This window comes from Geospiza fortis, unplaced genomic scaffold (assembly GCF_000277835.1).
Source record: "Geospiza fortis unplaced genomic scaffold, GeoFor_1.0 scaffold55, whole genome shotgun sequence".
Taxonomy (NCBI): Eukaryota; Metazoa; Chordata; class Aves; order Passeriformes; family Thraupidae; genus Geospiza; species Geospiza fortis.
Window position 1 is genome coordinate 2,834,963 of NW_005054308.1, and position 6,718 is coordinate 2,841,680.

At 43.5% G+C, this 6,718-nt stretch overlaps 1 protein-coding gene across 1 annotated transcript in view; it reads left to right on the top strand.

The window, feature by feature from the left end:
• Window positions 1-6,718, top strand: part of TCF7 (transcription factor 7) — a 134,393-nt gene that overhangs the window by 60,990 nt on the left and 66,685 nt on the right. The gene's annotated exons all lie outside the window — the stretch shown is intronic.

Sequence of the window (6,718 nt, forward strand, 5' to 3'; positions counted from 1 at the left end):
TGCACACTAAATCATATTCCAAAGTGTCACATTAACTTTTTTTTTGAACAGGAGGTGCCAGGAATGGTGGCTCCACCATTTCCCTCCACTGACTCTTTTAACACCAGAGTTTTCCTTTAGAAATGAGCTCGTTCAGACAAAAGCAAGCTGGGGAGTGCCTCTGTGGGAAATTACACTGCCATGCCTGATGGAACACCCTTGGTGGGAGATCCACAAGGGAAGAAGAAGTTGGAAGATGGGTCTGGATCACCACCTCTTAACCAGGCTCAGTTGCAGCCTGGACAGCATGTCTGAGCAGAGCCTGAGCTAAAAGGACAATATTTGGATTTCCCCTGTACTTTGTCCCAGCCAGTGTTCAAACAGGAATCCCAGGACAAAGTGTACTTTATGTGAATTGTAGCAAATGCACAGGAAGAGGGTACTTCCAATGGGTTGTAAGGTTTGCTTAAAATGCAAAGAACACTTTAAGAGAAAAAAAGCAGCCCTGTACCTTGGTTTGGTAAAAAAATCAAGTTTTATAGACCCGAAAAATTAACATACTTTTCCCTATAGTTTACGTAAAAATTGTTGTGGAAGAAATGAGTGTGATTCTGCAAATCCATCTTCATGGATCCTTTTAATTTAGAGGCATGAGTCATTGGAGCTGGGACTCCTTGGATGATTGTGTGACCACAGGATGCAGCCCTGGAAAAGTGTTTTTGTAAACAAATAAACATGTTCCTTCCTGTTTGAAACTCAGATCTTTCAGCATTGGGCAAGGGCCTGAGAACCTGACAGTGAGAGTAATAAGAAATATTAAATGCAATGCCAGTTGCTTGGTCCAGTTCCAGCAGCAAGAGGTGAACAAAACACACTGAGTGAAAAATAGATTAGTCTTTTAAAATCCTTTAATAATCTGAAGTGTTATGGGTATCAGGAGCAAAGAAAATACTTGTTAAGTGAAAATTGCCTGAAGAGATGGTCTTATAACCTGACAAAATCAGAACAGAGGGTAAAAAACCAAAAATTGGTAAAGTTGATGGTTGCTTGTGCCATGTTGTGCCATACACACAGGCTCCAAAATGGATTTCACGCTATGGCTTTTGAGACCTGATGAAGTCTTTTGAGAGATTATCCTCTGTTCCTGGAGAAAGCAGGATTCTGGCCCCAGTCAGCAGTCTGCACTCTCTTTGCTACTTGACTCCCAAAGGGGAAAAATGGAGTCTTCAGTCCTAGCAGCTGGAAGCATTTCCAGAAAAGCTTGTTGATATTTGAAAGCTACCTAAATATTGCAGTGTCAGGGAGTCCATTTTCTGTTGGTAGTTTAAAAGCAAACTTCTGTCAGGGAATCCTTTAAGTACATTTAGATCAATGCATGAAGTCAAATAAACACTTAAAATCCCTCAAGATTAAGAGTGAATCCAGTCAGGAAATGGCTGAGCCACTGCATGACCCTTTTTTCTGTCACAGACCAACCAACCTGGAGGATGCTGCAGCCCAGATCCTGCTGTACCTGGGCACAGAGCAGCCAAGGAGAGGAGAGCAGAGCCTTGTCCCTGGCCCAGCTGGGTCGGGATGTCTCAGCTGCAAACGATAGATCTATTCTACGTATTAGAGCTTGTCTAGACTAAGGAAATGTTCCTGCTATGACTATGCTGAGGTAATTACACCAGTGTAAACCCCTTTGGGCAAAACAGAGCTTTCAGTGGCCTGATTTAGGCTGGTCACTTGCCAGGATTAGTTCAGCTGGTACCAGCCTGTCCTCCAGGAGCTCCTGCTCCCAGCTGGAATCCCGCACAGAAGTTTTCATCCGTCTCATCTGAAATGTTGGCCCTGCCAATCTATCAGTCAAGCCATCCTTGTGGGATGGTTGTGCTCATGTTTTTCTCCAAAAGGATGGTAAATATTTAGAAGGCTCTCCTGCTAGTGGAGAACTGATTAATAGACTACAAAAAAAAATCCCAAACAAACAAAACCTGAAATAAATCTGGGTTTAAATTAAAGCATATTTGGATTTGTATATGCATATCAGGGAAGCATGTTTGCTGCAAACACAATGAAATAGGAAAGCTGATGTAGGATGTTTAACCTGCCAGGGGTAGATGTGCTCCTCATCCTCATTAAATGAACTTGTGTGTGAGGACAAAATGTGTCCAAACAGTAAAGTGGGAGCTACTGCAAACTGAACAATTCAAATGAACAAAAAAAAAAAATAGAGAATAAAAATCCCCTAAATAAAATAAATCCAAGGATGGCCCTTTAAAAGCACAGAAGGTGGAACCCTGATCTAAGAGAAGTCAGTGACAACATTTACATTGACTTTAAAGGAGAGGCTTCACTTACTCTAAGGTGTAAAACCACACAGTGCTGCTGTGCATAGCATGGTACAAAATACATGTGCTGAGTTTCACACACAGCATTCAGGGAACATGTTGATAAATGCAAGATGAGGAACATGCAGACTAACAGACAGACTTGGTTATATTTTAATCTGGTTTACTGTTACCTGCAGGTGTTACAGTTAAAATGTTCCAAAAAGTTACTATATACCCTTAATTCTAAACAGTTAGCGAAAAGACAGCTAGAAACTCTAATAGTAAAGCAAACATGCTCCTTTAAAAGTTTCCTTATTAAAAAAAAAATTAAAAGGAGGGGGGAAAGTATGTCTGAAGCACAAAGATGACATCAGAAAAGTTCCTCAATTCACAGATGGCTGCACCTTTCAAAAAAAATTAAAACAGGAACCCTAGATTGATTTAATCACCCATACAAGCGAAAAAACGTAATGAAGATATTTAGTGCCAAATTGGTTTCTTGGGACCTTTTCCATGTAAATAATACAAATCAAACCTTGAAGTTCAGTGCAGATATGATCTGACAAGTAAGCCAGGCTTTTTGTTTTCCTTTGATCCAGCTCCAGAAATATTTTATCCAAGGTAAAGTTGGTTTTAAGTGTTTTCCATTTCAGTTTTTAATTTTGGATATTCATCATATAGGAAACTTGCTTATAATGCTTCAAACACCAGTCAGGCTGCACTGACTCACAGCACCAAACCTAAAGATTTTCTTGTATTTGCTCGTAAGAGGGGGAATATCAAGAACTCCCAATGTGCCACGGGATCAATTTCCATTGCTTGATTATTTTTAAGGGTACAGGAAACATGGACAACCCCAGCTGAATATTTCCAAATATCAAGACAAGCCAACTACAGTATTTTTTGTACTGTTTCACTTCCCCTAGATGTGTTGGGGAATAATACTTATGAAGATAATAAGATGGACAGGCCTTTGATTTCTAATGGTTCCCCAAACTCCCCATATACTGTCATTCCCTTAAGATGCCATCTGGGAGCAACAGTTCCTTCTCTTGGAAAAAAATTTTCATGTGTTAGAGTTTTTTGTTTGGTTTTGGTTTTGGGGTTTTTGGTTTTTTTTTTTTGTGAGGGGGGGTTGGTGGGGCTTTTTTGGGTTTTTTTTTCATTTGGTTGGTTGGTTGGTGGGGTTTTTTTGTTTCTTTTTTTTTGCTGTTTTTGTTGCTGTTGTTGTTTTGGGGTTTTTTTGTATTTTACTTCTCTGGTTCTGTTAAAATAAAAATTTAAAAAATCCTTTTTCTATTCCATTTTCAAACCAAGACATAGATTCTGCAGTCCAGAAATATATATATATAAACCTGAACTTGTTCACAGTTTTCTGTGCTGTGCGCCTAAATACAGATTTAGGCACCTTGCTGTAGGCATGCAGTTTTCAAAAATTCAGCTCTTGTCAATAATGTAAAATCCTGTGGATTCTCTTCCTTCCACAAATTGGTATGTAGTATATTTAGAATTAACAGGGCCCGTTTTCTCTTTTGACTCGAGTATGTGGTGTAAGGTTAATGAAAATAAGATGGATGTTTTATTTTGGGTCTTACATATAATATTATTAAATGTGCCCACCAGAAATGTAGGATAAAATATTTGCTCTGCTTGAAGATTATGTGATATTTGTATTCTAAGCCTCACCACAGTGGGTTTCTTTAAATAGAAGCTATACTTTACTCCTAAATTGCTTAAGGCAAAGGAAGCAGAGATGATGTTTTTATGAATGTTTAAATGCAAATGGAACTGAGAGTGAATGCTATGCTAGCTAACATCAAAGGCTCACCAAAGTCTCTGCATTAATGAGGCTCTTTGTTTCCTGGATCACAGATTACAACAGGTTTCCAACTCATTGCCAAGGCTTTATCTCCATTTGGGAGGGCTGTAAATCTCAGACGATTTTTTTCACATGCAAAACAAGAGGATCATCTGAAAGAAGAAGGAAAAAAAATCTTAAAGTAGCAAATATTTCATTCAAATGATTATTCCTCAAAGTGGCTGCATCTTGTTTTATTTTTGGGATGTTTAAAAGAATGGAAATTTGCCAATGGAGTTTCCTATGGGGCAGTTTATTCATTTGGAGGAGAAAACTAAGCAGGAAAAAAGCAAACAGCATCCTTCCCATCTTCTTCAGCCCGGCATCAACTGTGCCCCAAAATCAGAACAATAATTCTATGTCATGCAAAATCAGCAATTAGCAGAAAGACAGATTTTGCTCCATTTAAATATATTCAAGTACTTTTCAAAGTGGCTCCAACTAGTTCTTCTCCTCCCCAAAAAGTAATGAGATTATATCCCTAGTAATAATGCCCTAATTAACAAGAGAAATAGGGACCAAGATTTTTAGCTTCCTATTCAAGGGCTGAATGTGACAATATGTTGTATATTGGGTCATAAAAAACAATTTACATGGCGTCATTACAGTCTGTAGCAAAGTCTCCAGGACCCAGGGCTATCTTGTGCAATCTTAATTAAGGAAAATAAATATCGGTGTGTTGTTTTAAGCTACTGGAGACATGCACAGGACCTGTCGTGTGTGATCAGAAGAGATGGGGAGTTTCCTTTTCCATGGGAACTGCTTAAAAAACCCTCCGACGCCGACACACAAGTGTCTAGTGCCTTCGAAATGGGCTGCGAAGATGGTAATTTCTTGTTTCCTGACCCTCGGGGCCAGGCAGGAAAACTAATAATTTTCTGCCACCCCACGTCACGTCTGTGCTGCGAAGGGGCCGAGGGCGCGGTGGCGGCAGCACCGCCCGTGCCCGGCGTGCAAGGAGGGTGGCCAGGGACACCCACGTGTGGCACGGGTGTGTCAGCACACAGCTGGCAATGGGCAGCGTGTGTGTGTCTGTGTGTGTGTGTCTGTGTCTGTGTGTGTGTGTGTGCACGTGTGCTGTGTGTGCCTGTGCTCAGGTTTCCATGCCTGATGTGTCAGTGTGTGTATGTGTGCTCAGGTATCCGTGCCCTGGTGTGTCAGTGTGTGTGTGTGTGTGTGTGTGAGTACACACGTGTGCTATGTGTGCCTGTGCTCAGGTATCCATGCCCTGATGTGTCTCAGTGTGTGTGTGTGTTTGTGTGTTCACATCTGTCGGTGCGCACACACGAGTGCTGGTGTTGCAGTGTGTGTTTGTACACACATCCCGATGAGTTTCAGTGCACACACATACACGTGCTGAGTTGTGTCTGTGTGCACACAAACACATCCTGATGTCTTGCTGTGTACGTGTGTGCCTGTTCATGCATGCCCCTCTGTGCACACATATGTGTCCTGATGTCCTGCTCCTGTACACGTGTGTCTGTTCATGCATGTCCCTCTGTGCACACATATGTGTCCTGATGTCCTGCTCCTGTACACGTGTGTCTGTTCATGCATGTCCCTCTGTGCACACATACATGTCCTGATGTCCTGCTGTGTACGTGTCTGTTCATGCACGTCCCTCTGTGCACACATACATGTCCTGATGTCTCAGTGTGTGCACACACATGTTGGTGTGTTCTCATGTGAGCTGTGTGCACACACATGCAGTGATGTGTGTCAGCAGTACCACGTCTGGCCTTCTGTCCTGCATGTTTATCATGTGCTGCTGATCAGTGTTCGTAGATTCATAGGTGCATGTGAGCATGCAGATGTGTTTGTGTGTGCAGCTGTGTGTGTACAGATGCTTGTGTGTGCCAGATGTGTAGCTGTGTGTGCTGATGTGTGCAGTTGCATGTTCTTTTTCATGTTACATGTTCTTTAGTGCTGGTGTATCTGGGGCTGTGTGTGGATCCCACTGCCGTGTGCTGCTGTGTGAATGCTCATGTGTGCCAGATGTGCAGCTGTGCGTGCTGTGTGTGTGCACAGGTGTGTGTGCAGCTGTACACACATCCCTGTAGGGACCTGTGTGGGCTGTGCAGACCCCGACACGTGCTGATGTGTGCGCACACACACGTGTAAGTGTGGATGTGTGTGAGGTGTGCCTCACACATGCAGTTGCGTGTGTGAGGCAGCACTGACTGGTGCAGGTGCGTGTTCAGCCGTGGGCATGCAGGAGTTGCTGCAGGCGAGCTTGTGCCGCGGTGAGTGTGCAGATGTGTGTGCAGGGATGTGGATGGGCACAGATGTGCACGGGCCGTGTGCCTGTGCGCTCAGATGTGTGTGCAGGCATGTGTGCACACAGGTAGGCACAGGTGCGTGTGCAGATGTGCGAGCAGAGATGCGTGCGTGTCACAGCCGTGCACACACGCACACGGGGCTGCACCAAGCCCCCGGTGCTGCCCACCCCACACCCCCACACCCCCCCGGGCCGGAAGGGGGTCACTCCGCCGCAGCGCGGTGTCAAAGGCTGGCTGTGCCTTTAACGCAGGGACTTGGCGCGACAGCGTGTGTGAGCGAGCGTGTC